Source organism: Phoxinus phoxinus (assembly GCF_949152265.1).
Source record: "Phoxinus phoxinus genome assembly, chromosome: 2".
Taxonomy (NCBI): domain Eukaryota; kingdom Metazoa; phylum Chordata; class Actinopteri; order Cypriniformes; family Leuciscidae; genus Phoxinus; species Phoxinus phoxinus.
In genome coordinates this window covers 32282885-32301715 of record NC_136877.1, presented here as the reverse complement: position 1 = coordinate 32301715, position 18831 = coordinate 32282885, and the positions used below count along the sequence as shown (strand labels likewise).

Here is an 18831-nt window from a genome sequence, read left to right as displayed (position 1 = left end):
GTTTTAAACTGTTTTAAATCTGATATACACATTTAGTTAAAGGTGACACATTATTCCCCTTTTCACAAGATCTAATATAAATCTATGGTGTCAGCTCAAAATTCCCCCCAGATAATGTATTATAGCTTGTCAAATTTGCCCCTTCTTTGGTGTGAGCAAAAACTCGCAGTTTGGTGTGTGTCCCTTTAAATGCAAATGAGCTGCTCTCCTCCCCCATCTTGCTTCGGATACAATAACAAAACATGGAAATCTCACTCATCCAAAATATCAGAAATAATCTGTAGCAGAGTGCAGCCTTACGGAGAGACTCAGGAAGAGATTGCAACTTGCAACTGTTAGACTGCACCTGGACGTTTCTGAATGGTTAGTGGATACATGTATGTAGTTGTGGAGTTTCCTGATGTCTTATAAGACAGCTGTGACATTTTTTGGTCAAATAGTGTTCTGTGCTTGTCTGTGAGAACAGTTTGCATGCTTTGCTCGAATTTTTGCCATTGCCTTAGAACTTGTTACACCTAAATGGCGTCGCCGTGGGTAACCTGCGGGTGGTAATATTATAATAAGATACCGTTCCTACGCTAGAAGGGAAGCGAAATCTGATCGGCTTATTTTTTGACATGCTTGCAGACTGATGCGATGCTTTTGAACACTTTTCCTGTTGCATGCTGTGTTTTAACGTTTTAACAACAGTGAGGATTGCTTAGTGTATGATAATAGGTGAACTCATGGTTTGAGAAAATATTTTTGCTCAAATAATGATCAACAATGCACACAAATAAGGCCTATCTGTTTCCATTAAAAATATTAAGCAATTAAAAATACTTTTTAAAATTTAGCCAGTGAAAAAGATTGAGAAAAACATTATCTGAAATGTATTTTATACTATTTGATTTATTTATTCAAAAACAAGGCAAAGATATGCTACTAAATGATTTACAGAAATTTAATGTAGCAGCACATCCATATCTCATATTTTCCTAATGTCTTGTAGTACCATTTAACATGGTATCACGTGGATGAATATGCATATGCAATGATATGCAGATGAGGATATGCATAGTAAAACTGGGCGTTGTAAGCTCCAAATATGGTTATTTCGGGGAGGAGACGCATGTGCGCACATTTCTGGGATTTATAAAGGGAATCTTGCGCAGGTTCTGGCGTATTTTTGGCTTTCGGGCACACATAGGTACAGTTTTAGTAAGGATCCTACTCACAGTTTTAGAAATGAGACTCCTGAACTGGGCCATAACAAGTTTTAATATTGGTACCTATTCACAGCCTTAAAAGGGATAGTTCACCCAAAAATGAAAATTAGCCCATGATTTACTCACCCTGAAGCCATCCTAGGTGTATAGGTCATTCTTCTTTCAGACGAATACGATCTGAGTTATATAAAAAAATGTCTTGGCTTTTCCAAGCTTGATAATGGGAGTGAATGGCTGTCTGTCTTTGAAAGTCCATCAAAGCGCATCTATTCATGATTAAAGAGCTCCACGGCTCTGTGGGGGTTAATAAAGGCCTTCTGAAGTGAAGCGATATGTTCGTGTAAGAAAATATACATATTTAAAACTTAATCGACTAAATAACTAGTTTCCGGCAGAGGGTGTTGTTATATTGTATATTTCTCTCATTTGCCATTGTTCGTTTTGTGTAATAATGTTTTGGCAAAATTTGTGACCACAATGCTGCAGTGCATGTGAGACTTGGATGAATAAGATCAAATTGAACCTTTATTTATTTGTATTAAATATTTTTCATTGACAATTGACAATAATTCCCACGTATGCCAAAATTCGCAATATTAAAGTAGTTGCACTGTAAACGCGTTACTGTTTAAAGGTAGGGTAGGTCAGAATTGTCTGAAAAAACTTTTATTCAAATTTGTTTAAACTGTCTTTATATACCAATACATAATTAAAATGCAAGTACTCTGAAATAGAGAGTATACAAAACTGAGTGACTCTAGTGTATTTAATCTTCAATAAACACAGCTCATTAATTCCATTCACTCCCACCTATAAACGGGTGCACGACTGCGCGCACGTGGGCAGAGCCAGTAATAGCGGCGGTAGTCATGGCGACAGAGAGTGATAGTCGCGCAAGCCAATCACTTGTTTCGTCCCGGTAGGAATTAATAAGCTGTGTTTTTTGACGATTAAATACACTGTAGTCACTCAATTTGTATACTCTCTTTTTCAAAGTACTTACATTTTAATTATGTATTGGTATATAAAGACATTTTAAGCCAATTTGAAAAAAAGTTATTTAGACAATTCTCACCTACCCAACCATTAAGATTAATTAAATGTTTAATATTGTTAAATTTTAGTTACCGCACATTTATTTGACTATTTTAAACACTGATTATAAGAGCTCCAACGCAAGCAATACTGCTCTTGCGATAATTAACCGCAATTTTACAACAAATAAAACCAAAAAAACATGGTTATTGTAGTTAAACCGTGGTTACCACAAATTAACCATGATTTTGCTACACTAACCATAGTTTAACCATGGTATTTGTAGTAAATCTGTGGTTAAATCACAGTTCCCAAATCACGGAAGTGACCTCGACGTCCGGTTTAGTGGTAACATAAGTCATCAGGCAAATGTTATTTAATTAAACTCCTGAAGTACTTACAAACTTTCCAATGCCTCATTTTATGAGTACAGAACGCTGGTTACTGGTGTAACCTTGGTTCTATGAATAGTGGAAGACCGCCAGAGACGGTCGAACATAGTGGAAGAAGTCGTTGTTCTCTGCAGTCATTCTCTCAGTCCGAGTGACCAGAGACTCTGGCAGTCTTCCACTATTCATAGAACCAAGGTTACACCAGTAACCAGCGTTCTATTTCACTGTTACAGACCGCCAGAGACGGTCAAACATAGTGGAAGACGAATACAACCAAGTCACGAGGGCCGCTCACCTAGATACTGTCCGCTAACACAGCAGAACTGACCAAAGGAATAGGGGCCGCATTGATCCTGTAGAATCTTATAAACGTGCAAGTTGACGTCCATGTAGCCGCTGCACATATTTCAGAAAGGGGCACCCCACGTAGTGCTGCCCAAGAAGCAGCCACTGATCGGTAGATGCTGGAACTGTCTAACCTGCCGAATCATATGCCTGTACAATGGTATCCACCACCCAATGAGACAACCTTTGCTTCGACAAGGGTGAGCCTCTCTGGCAGGCATCAAAACGGACAAACAGCTGATCAGTGGTGCGCCATGAAGCAGTCTTCAACACATACTGTCGCAATGCTCTCACTGGACACACGGCTGTCTGGGAAGCCTCTTGATTAAACGCCGCAAGCTGAATGGGTTGGTTCACAAAGCAATCAGACAACACTTTAGGTCGGAAAGCTGTATTCGTTCAGAGTGTAACCTGATTGTACTCCGGCCCCCATCTGAGACACTGTGGACTCACCGAGAGGGCATGGAGCTCACCTACTCTTCTGGGTGACGTTATACACTTTATAGACTGGGTGACTTTCATCGAAAGTCTCTTAATATCAGCTTGTTCAAGTGGTTCATAAGGCGGTAAACGGAGGCTGTTAAGCACCATCTGAAGATTCCACTGGGTATGCATTATCCATGCCGGTGGATTAAGATGTACTGCTCCCTTAAGGAAAGCCACCACCAATTTTTCAGCACCAATCGATATCCCCCCCAAGGGGTTCCGATCTGGCCGCGATTTTGACGCACGAATAATTTGCGCGATGGTTTTATTTTTTGATCAGCTGCTGTGTAATGAGTGCTTCCACACCGAACGCGAATGTGCTGCGGCGGAAAAACTACTTTTTTTTTTCCGCTTCAATGTCGATTTTTTTTTTACTTTTGCGGCAACAGAAAAGGCTTCAGCCAATCACATACAGTGGATTGTTTATTTGAGTGCATGTAAACGTAGCCCTGATGATTTTAAGAGGACAGCTCACCTCCGCAGACTGCCATACGCTGCTTCGGACCGATTGGTTCTCTGAAGTTTGTGGTTTGTCTCGTCAGATGCTGTCTGAAGGAGCTCCTCAAATTGTCCCACAGAAATCCGAAAGTAAGTGCGGAACCGGCCATGATAAAGTTTTAGCTCCTGTGCAAGATTAGCATCTACTCCCCTTCAGACTCTCTGTTCTTTAAGATTGGGTGCACCCAAAACCTTTTCTGTTTTTAAAAGAAAATGAAAAGCTCGTCTTCACTGGATAATGATGATGAAGTAATTCTATGAATTCGGACATACTTCTCTGCTTGCGTACTGTTTTTCGCATACTATATACTATAGTATGGAAGTATTCGATTTCGGACGCAGCTCATGTTTTCTCAGCTGTCGGCGCGAAAGTTTTGGAATGTTGAAGCTCTGAACGTCGCAAATTCGCGCTGCGGCTGATGTGAAAGGTTTTGACACTAACTATTCGCACGCGAACTATTCGCTTTTTCGTTTCGCTTTTTCGTTACGGTGTGAAAGGGCCTTTAGAGTTTTTGGGGACCGCTAAGTGTCCAATAAATGTAGTAAGAATTCCAACACTGAACTGATGGAACACGTGACTGGGTTAACAGACCGATCTGTACACCATTGAAACGAAGATCTTCCATGTACTTGCATAAGTGCGACGTGTTGATGGAGCTCTTGTTGATCCTCACATCTTCGGAACACTGAGAGCTCCTGCTAAACCCCAGGGGCCATACACATAGACTCAATTTGCCCGGTGAGGGGTCCCAAAGCCCGTTCATTTGTGACAGTAGGTCCTTCCGATCTGGCAATGGTTGCGGTGGACCGGTCGTCAACAGCAGACTGAACCACGGTCTCACTGGCCAGCAGGGTGTCACTAGAATAAGCCTGTGTCTTCTCACCTGCACACTCTTCAGCACAGGCCAGAGAAGTGGAATTGGAAGGAAAGCATAGAGGAGGAGGTCTGGCCAGTCGTTAGCCAGGGCATCCTGGCCTAGTGATCCCTGCTCCTCCTGCTCCACGAACCACAGCGGACAATGTGTTGTCTTCCTGCTGGCAAAGAGATTGACAGCTGCGGTCCCGTAAAGTCCCCAAATTGATTGAACTACCGCCTTGTACAGACACCAGTCCCCTGGCTTCGGACCCGATCGAGATTGCAATGACTGGGAATGTGTGCCGCTCTGATCGACAGGAAGTGCTGGTTTGCCCACAACAGCAGCACTCGTGAAAGTCAATGGCAAGGTAGAGACCTCGTGCCCCCTTGGTGATTGATTATCCGTACCAGGATGTGCTTCCCCGATAACTCCTGTCTGAAGTAGAGGTCTTCACGGGTCCAAAAATTCTTACCCGAACCGGAAGGGACCCGCAATTTGCTACACCGAACCGACCCGGACCCGACTATTATTTCAAAAGCTGGACCCGGACCCGTGCAGACCCGATAAATGCCTAACAAGACCCTACCTGGACCCGTCGATTATTTTTGTAAACTGGACCCGAAACTGCCGGGAAGACACAGACCCGACTGGACCCGATTGTCACATTTTCCACCTTAAACTGCTATTACAAGTCAATAAACCTGTTGCGAAAAATTACAACTTTTTGTCTTACCTAATTTAAGGAGCCGTAGCAGCGTAACGTTAGTAGTCTCTCCATCCTTTCCTTGTAACGTTACGTTACCTGACTGGCTGTGATGCATTACAATCCTTCGGCTCCGACAAGAAAGTTATCCATGTTATTCCTCTCGTTATTCCACCAAGTCCAAGCTTAATCCTTGTTATTTCAGCTTCAAAAGTCCACATGATGTCACGGACTCACGGTGACGGATGACAAATTAAACGAGTTAACGTTAGCTGCTAACTCGCACAATAACTTTTGGCTGTTTGCCTTTTTGAACTATAACGATTGCTCGTTCGCCATGGCCGCTGCGCTGACGTTATTTATCATCTCCGTGCTCTCTGCTCTGCATCATCGAGTCTGAATCTGACCACTAAAACTTTAAGATTGAACAAAACGATTAATTGACATTGTAAAATCTAAAGCGCGGTTTGGCTGTCCCTCACTGAAGCTCTGCCTCTGGTAACTGGTTGCCATAGAAACATGACACGCGCTTGACTGCAAATGCGCGCTAGCTGGATGGATCAACCTAAAATATGCTTTTTAACGCAATTTATTTTGAGTGTCAAAGTAAACATTCATGTGACAGTTCACCTCAGATTATGTTACTGATTTAAAATATATTAAATATGAGTGTGACAAGACGCATTTTTGCGATTTGATGACTCGCACGGGTATTACACACAATGTTAAACAGACCCGGGACCCGAAGTAATAGATTCGACCCGACCCGGACCCGGCTGATCATTTAAAATATAGACCCGAACCCGTACGGGTCCCGGGTCGGGTCCCGGGTCAACGGGTCAACGGGTTCACCTGAAGACCTCTAGTCTGAAGTGTCTTAGGGTGAAAAGCACTGCCCACAGCTCTAGGATGTTAATGTGAGATGTCGTCTGCTGCAAGGTCCAACTCCCCTGCACACCCTGGTGTTGCTACAGCCCTCCCCATCCGGAGAGAGAGGCATCTGTTGTCACCACTTCTCTGCGTGCTGGGGGTGGTCCCATTGGTACACCCCCTTGTAGAAATAGTTCCTGTCTCCAAAGCCTCAGGGAGACAGAGCAACTGGTTGTCACCAAAACAATGGTATGTCGGTTGTGAACTGCTGACAACCGTCTGGCTATCAACCAACGCTGAAAGGGGCGAAGGTGTAAAAGCCCTAAGTGAATGGCCGATGAGGCTGCCGTGAGAAGGCCCGCTAGCCGTAAGAAGTGGACATAAGGCAGCTTGTGCCGAACCTGGAACCTCGCTATGGCTCCTCATATAGCCTGCCTCCTGCATACTTCTGGAGTCCAGATGCAATCCCAGAAAGCATATTGACTGGCATGGAGTAAGTCAGCTTTTCTCTAGGCTTACCCTCAGTCCTAAATAGGGCTGTAGCGATACACTAATCTCACGATACGATACGATACACGATATTCAGCTCACGATACGATATATATCACGATATTCAGCCAACGATACGATTCGATATAATTCGATACGCTTACATCATTTTCTGATAGATTTAAAGGGGACATAGTGATTTTGGTGACATCTTGTGTTGTGAGTGTTTCATTTACTTGGATTAATTGAAATGAAAACTCAAAAAACATCAGACAGCTTTGCAAATAAATGCTGGACAAAATTAATCAAAGATGTGTTGAGAAAAGTTGAAAAAAAACTTGCATCACAATAAGTTGTGATTTTCAAAACATTTGGTAACTTATTTTTATTAAGTTTACTGACAACATGTTACAGTGTTTAAGTGTTTAGCTGCATGGTTACAATTACGATTCATTTTGATGATTATTAGTTAGATACATGTTAAAAAATAAATCACTAATGCTGTAAACATAGAGAGCCCTAGGCTATTTTTATTAAAGGTTAAAAATAACAACTTAAATAAAATATAATGCGTTCTTTATTATAATAACAACTTTATAATATTTTAATGATATAAGTAAAAATATATGTAGCCTAATATAGTGGACATATTGAACAAAACTCTATAGCTCATTTTTCCAGCCTATAAATGGTCATTAAATTGCTTTCCTGATCCATTTATATTTACCATTTACCTGTTTAATTTACTTCTTACCGTGGTTGAAAAACACTGATTGATCCGAGGCATACATTTCGGTAAGTTCGGGTTTATAATAGTAAAGAAGAATTAGAGTTGATCGGGTCACGTGCCGCTTGAACTGAGGCGCTACAGAGATCTGTCACGTCGCATTTACAAGCGCCAAAACGGTATTATTGTTTGAATTGCGTAATAAAATGGACAGAATCTGAGAGCTGATAATTTAATTTAATATATAAGTAACCGGCTCTGTCTTGTCTGTCGTTGTCAGTGTCCTCTTTGCTCCGCGATTTTTTTCTGCGTGAGAAAATGGATGTGTGGCGTGAGAGCGTGTGGAAAGGGCCAGCCCTGCGTTAGTGCCACATAGCTTACAAACCGCAACGCTTTTATCCAAGTCGTTGCTTTCCTTCTTTTTTTTAAAAAAACCAAAGTGCTCCCACACATCTGCTTTTAAGCGAATATCCTCGCTCTGACTTGGTAAACACCAACACCAACCAACACTAGCGGCTGGCTGACCAAATCGCTCTTCCTGCAGTGCGAACGGGGGAAAACACGGGGGATTTGAATGGGACGTATGTATCGATACTCGCGGCTAAAAAATCGATACTTTTTTGGGAAAAAAAATATCGATTTATATCGCAGAATCGATAAAATCGCCCAGCCCTAGTCCTAAAGCAGTAACATGCTCCAGTAGGCGCTGTATGTTGTTGGCTACTTACTGAGGTGATCTGGCACAAAGCAGCCAATCGTCCAGGTAAGGGAGAATCAACATGCCCTCCCGTTGTAGAGGTTCTAGTGCCACTTGCATACACCGTGTGAATATGGCCAAATGGTAGGACTCGATATTGGTATGTCTTGCCCTGGAATGTGAACCGAAGAAACCTTCTGTGATGAGGTGCAATAGGGATGTGGAAATATGCATCCTTCAGATCCACAGAGGTAAACCACATGCCGGGTTCGACTGCTTGTAGGACATCTTTGACACGCAGCATGTGAAAAGAAAGGTGTTTGAGATTCCTGTTCAAGCATCTGAGGTCCAAGATTGGCCTGAAACTTCCGTCCTTTTTGCGAATTAGGAAGTACTTTGAATGAAATCCCTTCGGATGGATTTGGGGGTTTACTAGCTCTACCGCACGTTTTTCCAGTAGTTTCCGGACCTCGAGAGATAGAGCAATAGCTTGACGAGGGTCCCAAATCACTGTGGGCCGAGTGTGTGTGCATAATTGGGGTCTGTGACGGAACTGAAGAGAGTAGCCCTTGTCGAGTGTGTCGAGGAGCCACTTGTTGTTTGTAATCCCTCTCTAAAGTTGTAGTTGAGAGGTTGAAAAGTGTCCCATCACAGACCCAGACCATCACAGACGATGGGGAGCGGTTTCCTTATCCCTGGATGATAAGTCGCCACAGGGCAAGCAGGTGGTCTACGAGCACGGGATGCTTCCCTTCTCGAGTCATACCCAGGTCGAGTAGCCTGCTGTACAAACCTCTAAGACTGTCCCTGCCTGTGTTGGAGTGGATTCGCATGACGAACAGGCATTCAATACGAGGATGGTCCATAATTCACACTGCGCTCAAAGTGCTGGGACCGAGACTCCACTGCACGAACTCTGCGCTCAAGAGCTTCTTGAGGGGCTGGACCAAAAATCTGCCCAGATACAAGTGGTAGTTGATGAAGATTGCTACGGCAAGCCTCTGGAAGTTTAGACTGTGCTAGCCAAACCTGCCGCCTAGCCTGTGTAGTAAGCCCAAGAGCCTTTCCGCTAGAGAAAGCGATTGAACCCAAGGCTTGTAAGGAAGCCTCAAGTAACTCTGATGCGGTATTATCTGGTGGGTTAGCTGGGTTAGGACAGCGAAGATTCTGTCTAAGAGCCTCATCTGGTGACACTATCAGTGAAGAAATGCATGGCTCAACTGGAGGCATGTTACCAAGGCCCTTTTCGTCGGCTTCAGCCATCGTCGCTATTGTACGAGCCACGCGATCAGGTTTGGATAAAGGAGCTGACCGAAATGCAGAAGAAACAACATCTGTGAAGTCAGGACAACTTGGTATTAGGAAATCCTCTTGCTGGGAAACTGAGCGACGCAAGAGGTTTGACTGGCCTGGTAGGGGAGGAGGTGGATCCAAATTCTGCTCAGCGAGCACTATCTTGAGTGTGTCCTGCAGAGAGAAAACCACTGAAGAAGGCGCATCCTGAAGGCCAGAACTGGGAATGTGAGGGTATCGTCTCCTCCATGGGTGTATAATAATCCTGTTCCACCCTGTCTGAGTCAGAGGCCACAATAGATAAAGTGTCTGGTTCTCTCCTTGAAAAACTGGATGCCAGCTCACACCTGGGCAAGGGAGGAGCTAAAACACCGCCCCTGTCCCCTCACTCACATTCTGACGAGTAGGGGGTACAGATAATAAGTCTTTAATACACTGAACCGCGTTCGCAAGCTCAGCTACTTGCTGGGTCAACGTACTTGACTCCAAGGAGGTTCGCATCTTCTTTGAAGGCCTTCTAGTCCCACTGGCCACACGCTTGCTACCCACATGTGACGCTGCCGACGGAGCAGAATTCTTAAACTCAGGATCTAATTCATCCAGTCGACGTTGTCTCATCTCCAAGGACATCAAACCACATTCAGGACATGGGTCTACTAAAGCTTCTCGGAGGTGATCAATGCCTAGGCAAGTGGGACATTGAATATGAGCATCCATGAGATCCATTGGACCTGAGCAGAGGGAGCATGAATCTGCCATAACTTCAGACCAGTAGTTGAAAAAAACCCTGGTCAACCAATGGGGTTATAATAAAAAGGCGTTACAGTTGCCACGATAAGCCTTGTCAGTGTATCACTCTGGTTAACCAATAAGCATACACATAAAGTAGTCGTTTCAGACAATAAATAATACTACACACAGTCTGACAGAACCCTGGTTAACCACTGAGTTCACGTGAATACTCACCTCAACACTGCTAGTAGCGATCGGTTCCAAACAAACCCTGGACAACCAATGGGTATATGGTCCGATGCACGTCAATAATCCAATAAGTCCAATTATAATCCAAATATTTCTCCCGAGACACAGCTGTAGCGGGGAGCAGTTGCTCACTAAAAAAGCTGTGTACGCTCTATCAAGATCTCTTCGCAAGAATGACAAAAAGAACGACTGTGACATTAACGGAGTGGATATACTTCCGGCATGTCATCGGTCAGGGTCACAGGTGACAAATCAATGCAAAATTCTCGATATGGCTCGCGAGACGCGACTCCTTCCACTATTTTCGACCATCTCTGGCGGTCTGTAGCAGTGAAATAGAACCTATTTGTACTACTGTAGAAGTCTGGTACTATTCCGGGTATTATTAGTGGGGTAATTTACGAGATACAACCTTGGATCCATTAGCGCCTGCACTAAGCCATTAGGCTGATATCTCGAAATAAGCTCTAACTTTATTAATAATGTTCGACCAAATTACTCCGAACCATTGCTTTAAATGAAGATTTTAAAATACATTTAATGGGGCTACATGATTTTATTCAATTCATTTTATTCTTCTTGCATTAGTTTAATTTAACCTCAATTTAAATTCAGAAATTGAATTGGAATTTAAAATGCATTCTCATTTCAAAAACTGAGTATTACACCTCAGTGTCTCTGTTGATCTGATTCTGGTATTCTTGCCACTGCTTATCACAGGGTTTCATCTTGTGATTGCAGTGAGGAGAGATTCAATTTGAAATCCTATTATATCTACAGTATCTGGTGTGCAGCATGTATTGTGTGTGGTTCTCTGTCTGGTTGGGGAGTAACATTTTGGGCCCACAGAGTACAGGCAGAGGATGAATAAGTGAAGAGTGGAGCTATTGCAGAGATGTAAAGATTTTCTTAGAGGACTGCGTTTCAAATCTCAGATTATTGAGCAGCTCTTTGTTTGGCGGACTGACACCCCAAATGAATGCTCTCAGTCCCATACAGTGAATATTTTACACCTTGGTGGATAGCATAAAACCCATCCAGCCTCAGAAAAAAGAGAGAAAGAGAAAGAGCATAAACTCTCAATCCTTTTTAATTCATCAAAGCACCTTCTAAATGAGGGGCTCAGTTAAACTTTCATACCACACGAACAAGGCAAACAGCAGAGACAAGTTTTGGGGATTTTTTTCGATCTTTGGTATGCCCGTCTGAGATTCATTAGATTTTGAAGGCATGGGCTGAAATGGGTGAGAGGTAAAAAAAAATTAAAAATAGAGAGAACAGAAGAGAGAGAAATAAAGAATGATGACCGTTGCATCTTTTGACAGATGGTGGTAAGGCAACACCATCATCTCCTAAGGTTCTTGTCATTCACTGTATGATTGGTAGCTTTTGTGAGCTCTCACTTTCTGCATGGTTGTTTTTTAAATACTTTGCTGACAGACTCTCCTCCAAGGCCTGTCAGATCCACCTCCAGCAGACAGTCTGTTTATTTCCTTTCTCCAAACATGTTTTTATACTGATGTATAATTACATCAATCCATTGCTCAATGTGACATTTGTATTACTGTGTTTAGGAAGTCTTGGAACATCCATCGGACAATCCAGACAGGTATTTTTACCCAAAATATATTTTTTAAAGGCAGTCATATATGGAATCGTGTTTCCACCTCAGAGTAAAAATAAAAAGTATGTTTGTGAGCTTATTTAATATAAGAAATACAATCATATTGCGAGATGATAATAGAAAAAGCATGTTTTTCTCAATTCCTGTAGCTCAAACAGAAGAGCATGGCACTAGCAATGCCGAGATCATGGTTCGAATCTCAGAGAGTGCATGAACTGATCAAATGTACATTATACCTTGACTGCAGTGTAAGTTGCTAGGATAAAAGCCAAATGTGTAAATGTACAGTTGTGTAATATGCAAATTTAACAGTGAATGTCTGAAAAATGGTCACATTGTGAGGTGTAAAATTTAGGTATTTAGTCAAGCTGAAATTGTGAGATATTAATTCACTAAATTAATTGTGATTAATTGAGGAAAAAAAGTTACTGGTGTGAGATAAGTCACATTTAAGAGAAACATTGCAATATGAGAATTTAAAGACACATTCCCTCAGTTTCACAAACAAGGCTTAAAGGGTTAGTTCACCCAAAAATGAAAATAATGTCATTAATGACTCACCCTCATGTCGTTCTAAGCCCGTAAGACCTCCGTTCATCTTCGGAACACAGTTTAAGATATTTTAGATTTAGTCCGAGAGCTTTCTGTCCCTCCATTGAAAATGTATATACGGTATACTGTCCATGTCCAGAAAGGTAATAAAAAAATCATCAAAGTAGTCCATGTGACATCAGTGGGTTAGTTAGAAGTTTTTGAAGCATCGAAAATACTTTTTGGTCCAAAAATAACACAAAATAAGACTTTATTCAGCATTGTATTCTCTCCCGGGTCTGTTGTCAATCCTTCACAGTTACGCTGATGGCGTAAGACGCTGATGACGTGTTATCTGGTGCGCCAGAGCTTCATTTATAGACTGAGGGAAACGCACGCTGTAAAAGTGTCTCATCCGCGACATGCACATTTACGCACCATTAAAAAAATGATATCCACGCAAACAATGTAGAATAGCTTGAATATAGCGTGCGTCTCCCTCAGACTGTAAACGAAGCTCGGGCGCACCAGATAACACGTCATCAGCGTCTTACGTCAGCAGCGTCACTGTGGAGTCCTGAACGCAGATTGACAACAGACCCGGGAGAGAATACAATGCTGAATAAAGTCTTATTTTGTGTTATTTTTGGACCAAAAAGTATTTTCGATGCTTCAAAAACTTCTAACTAACCCACTGATGTCACATGGACTACTTTGATGATTTTTTTATTACCTTTCTGGACATGGACAGTATACCGTATATACATTTTCAATGGAGGGACAGAAAGCTCTCGGACTAAATCTAAAATATCTTAAACTGTGTTCCGAAGATGAACGGAGGTCTTACGGGCTTAGAACGACATGAGGGTGAGTCATTAATGACATTATTTTCATTTTTGGGTGAACTAACCCTTTAAGCTATTTCCAGACTAAACTGCATGTTTGAGCTGTTTTAATTGAAAGCAATTTTGCTCAGACATATCTTAAAATATGTCAGTGCCATTATTTGTCTCAAGATGCACACCACTACTGTTTTATTCCAAGGCATTTTTACCTAAATGTCCTAATTGAACTAAGGGCTGATCCTGGCTTAATTTGAAGCCCCCCTGGTGGAAAATAAATATACTAAGTATACTTGCAGCCAGACTAATTATCAGTATACTTCAAGTGTGTTAATGATTAACGATTAATTATTAACTTGAAGTGTGCTATTTTGAAACAACTAATTTTGTTCTAAATATATTTTAGTTGTAATTAAATTGTAGTAAAGCATAACTTTAAGGTTATTTGTGTACTAAATTGGACCAACTTCAAGTATACTTAGTATATGCCTGTGTAGGGACTAATTACATGCTTGATTAGTGATATTAAAGTGTACTTTATTTGTATAAGTACATTACAAATTCATACAAGCAATATACCATGAGTGTATTTATATTTTTGTCGTTATCACCTTTTATTGGGATAGGACAGTAGCTAGACAGGAAGTGAGGTGGGGAAGAGAGAGGAGGGATGGGATCAGGAAAGGTCCACGAGCCGGAAGCACTTGTCGGCGCACTCTCATGAGGCTATCATGGCTATCATATATGTGAGTAAAAAGTATAGGCTCATTAATACCTTTGGCTTAACTGCATACTTTGTCTTCAATAACAAATGTACATTATTAGACAAATAAAACTTAGCTATACTTTGTACAAAATACTATTGTATACTATAATGTATTTTGAAAGTATACTTTCAATGCATTGTTACAATGATCATTTCCAGCAGACAGTTAAAATATGCCTAAAATACATTTTTTAAATAGTGCAAATAAATCCACTGAATTTTCACTTCAAGTATATTTAAAAATATATATTTTTTGAGAAAATATACTAAAGTACAATAATTTTAAAGTGTGTTAAAAGTTGTATTGTGAAAATAGGTAAAAGCACGATGCTAATATACTTTTAATATATTTAAAGATAGTCAATATTTTGTTAGTATATTTGCAATGTACTATTGAAAAAGGGAATATATTTAAAATACAATAAAGTATACTTTTTTCACTAGGGCATACTCGCATACATTTGCTGTTTGAAGAAAATATTGATGACTAAGTTTCCCTATAGTCAACCAAATCTTGTGCTGATATGCACAGAAACTGTTTACGCTTTGTTTCACTATGCCAAACCAGATCATGTACTTCAAGAGAGGAGCCTTAGCTAACCTGTTACGGAAAGGTTACATCCTAACAAACAAATCTGAAAAATAAATAAGATAAAAATGTGGTTGTTAACCAGGCACAATATAGTTCCATCTTCCTTTAGGAAGCCCCCACCTCTTTTCCTCTTTTCTCGGTCGCTCTTCTTGTCACATTTCCTGCTGCTGTCTGAGTGTGAGTGGGGCGCAGGGGTCAGGTAGCTCAGCTCCATGATAACCCCTCATAAGAGCCGCCAGCACGGCTGACACTCACCATATGGCCCTCTGACCCGGTCTCCTTGGGAACAGGACATGGCACAGGAAGGAGAACACTGCTGAAGAGATTTGTACTCGGTGGAAAGGGATGGAAAAGATATGTATGGATAACTTGGACAAAACTGGGAACATTACGATAAGCACTTTCGGAAAGCAACGTGGATTGTATTAATGTAGTTCACAGCTGAAATGCTTGTTGACTGACGATAAGGACTTTAAACATGGCTACTCAAGGCTGCTGTTTGCAAATGCATGGAGCTATGATGTTCATTATGGGAATTAGTCTTTTATCTTTGGAATTGCAATCAATAACACACGTGCACACATGCGCATACGTATGGACTATCTGGACGGTTCCCTGGGGTTGAGGGCGTGAGGAGGGGAATGTGCAGTCTGGCCTTATTAGAATGCTCCATGTGTGATGAGAAGAGAGGAGCAGCAGCTTTCCCAATGCAGACCCCACGTCACATGCAGGCAGCGCCGCTAGACAGGGGCCACTGCCCCCTAACCCCCCCTTCCTCTTGGGAGATAGTCCAGGTCTGCTTTCTGTCACGGTGTCTTCCACACCACACCCCAGGGGGGCGCGCGGTGTGGGAACCCGGTGTTTTAAATCCCATCGTACTGTGAGGGATAGAGTGATATTTCCCCTGAATCAGAGGCTCTTTCCTTTTTGTCAGTTTGCCATTGTCTATCTCAGCCTTCTCCGGTATGTGCCTCATCTCCCTCTTTCCTTCGGATCAATGGTGTTAATTGGTGTGCTCTGTCAGTCCTGCATTGATTGTGACCACTAATAAAAGAGATATTGATTGGCAGTTTGTTTAACATTGGCCTGCGCACTGCGCACTGCCCTCTAATGCTATTCCTACAGCAACCTTTCCTGTTTCCAGCACTTCTTAATGTCATAAATTAAGCTGGTCGATTAGGCATTTTTTGTTCCTTTTTTTTCTAGACTCAAAAAAGAAAAAACTTGGATGGCAGCCTTATTTTTTATGTGAGGATTTTTCGTATACACTATATACACAATTGGTTAATTGTAAGTGACTTACAACTGTAAACTGGGGTAACATTGGTTAAGACCAAATTTTCAGACAGGAATATTGTTCCAGGATCAACTAAATATGTTGATCAAGGAACATGTCTTACTTGGCAAAATCACAGTGATGCACCATCACAAGGATTGGCCTTTATGGTCAGGCCACTTACGATGCACTCATTATGTGGTTCTACAGGCGGTTGTACCACCTTTATTATCATATTATATTATGTATTATTATGGTTGTTACTAGTACTTTTAAAGGTAAAAAACAAATTTTGGTTGTTCAAGTAGATTGGTAAACTAACATTCTATCACTTAATGAATATGGTTATAAGTTGTAAAATATACAGGCACCAATAAGCCATCCTGTAATACGTACTAACACTAATTTATACTCTATGAGGGCACGGTGAAAGTGAAAGTCCTCTGTGTGTCCCCTGAGTCTGTGTGAGGACTTCAGAAACAGTCTTAAGTACTGTACTTCATAGATTTAATTATCCCCATTAACTATTCAGTGATCAATAGAGTTAGTTTTATCCAATCGATAGGTGCCCAACCACCAGAAGGACAATGTGCATAAGTTAATATTTGCATTTGAAAGTGGCTGATGTCACATGCCCCATTGGAAATCCATAGCGTTTTGTGCAGCTGTATCTTATGTGTCTGTGTTTATGGCTGGCCGCTATTGATTCAGCACACTGTATTTACTGCCGGGACGGTGCCGTAGGTTTTAATTGTCAGAATGTTTTAGACCCCATCACATGTTCTCTGCTCCTCTTACCTCACTCCTCACACCTCTGTCATCTACGTCCTCTCGCTTTCTCTCACTTCTGCCAATTTAAAAATCTTTGTCTTTCTCCCAATCTGTTATTCTTTACTTTTTTTTTTTTTTGTATCCCTGTGGTACAAAGAAACTGATTTCTAAGTAGAATCCTCCTAATTTGCTTACTGTGTGTGTGTGTGTGTCAGTGTGCATATGAAGAAAAGGATTTGTGAGTTAGATTTAAATGGATACCTCTACGAACCCCAGAGAACAGCTCCAGTCACTTCTAAGTGTGTACAGCTGCTTATTGAGGCCTGTTCCCGATGGATTTCTGTTTGTTTACTAACTCATTTTCTGATGTAATATGTTTTTTTTTTCCCTGATCTCTCAGGCCGGCAGCACTTCACATTTGACATTTCAACATATGCAGGCAAAGCTATTGCTTTGATTTTATAGCCATACATTTCTTAAATCTTTTGATCTTTGTACAGTCAGGTTTATCCAATTTTAAAATATATTGGTGCCACTTTATATTAGGTATTTTCAACTATATACATCAGTCAAAAAAAATATATTAATAATAATTTGACACTTTATTTTACGGTGTCCTTGTTGCAAATTACACGTTACTGTAGTAATTACAGTAAATAATGCATAATTACATGCAACTCACACTAAAACAAAACCTAATCCGAACCCTATCGTTATATGTAGTTCATTATTATTAGTCAATAATTAAATGTATAATTACACTGTAATAAGGGCACCTTAAAATAAAGTGTAACCAATAAATAATAATACTAATTGTAATAATAATAACAGTATACTGGTACAATATTGTGTTCATGTTATATTGCAAAACCCTGTTGCTGCTATTGAGGTAAATACGGGTAAGGTTTGGGACAGATTTCATGGTATAGTTAGGTTTAAGGGTGGGTTAAGGGGTATGGGTCAACAGTGTAATTATAGATGTGATTACAGAAATGAATTACAGCTGTAATTACATGAAGGAATTAAAAACAAATATATATAAGTACAATGTAAAAACATATGTACACAATAAGTGCATTGTATCAAATGATTCATTTAAATGTTGCATAGTAGTTAAAGACACTTAATAGGCTATAAAGTGGGACCATATAATTTAATATTTGTATTTACTTTTTAAAATATTTACATTCTATATTCAATAGAATTAACCTTATTGCACAGGCTACAATTAAAGTCATTTTTAAGGGTCAGATTAGCTAGAAATAGATATCTGCATAATGAAAAAATGAGATTTTATTCTTGTTTCTTGTGGATGAAGCAATGTTCTATATTGATGTAGAAAGTATTGATGCGCAGGTAATGGATTATACAAAGTCATAAATTAATCCGTCTTATTGACTAAAACAGTTTATGATGGTGGCAACATAATGTATTGATTAGAAATTAAGTTAAATTACCCCCCACTGTAATTTCCTAAATTGTGTAATGATATTAAGGAAAGACATTGTGTTTGGCTGAGTCCAAAACTGAAGCATCTATTGATTGTAAAGTTGGTATTGACATTATTTGCGGAAATGCTATAGTGACAATCTGTCTCTCAAAGCCCCCTAAACTCTTATGTTTTGAAACATGTAAAATAGAAAATGTTTTCACAAACTACTTTGATAATGGTGTATATAGAATGTATTTGTGTTGGTCAGAATAGTATCATTCTCAGATATGATTATGTTGCGGGGATAACATTAGTCGGAGTGGCTAAAGACACTTTGAAAAGTGAGTCTAGTTTAAATTGCTCCCTGCTGTCTTTTTAATCTGCTAAAAATCAATAGAGCTTTTACTGTCACTCTG

At 40.6% G+C, this 18831-nt stretch overlaps 1 long non-coding RNA gene across 1 annotated transcript in view; it reads left to right on the top strand.

Moving 5' to 3' along the window:
- Window positions 1-232: 232 nt before the first annotated feature.
- LOC306994756 overlaps window positions 233-18831 on the top strand; it is a 43928-nt gene continuing 25329 nt past the window's right edge. Inside the window, exons 1-3 of the long non-coding RNA XR_013796734.1 lie at window positions 233-363; window positions 12156-12190; window positions 14205-14324. This is a non-coding gene — a long non-coding RNA (uncharacterized lncRNA). The remainder of the gene's footprint in view (window positions 364-12155; window positions 12191-14204; window positions 14325-18831) is intronic.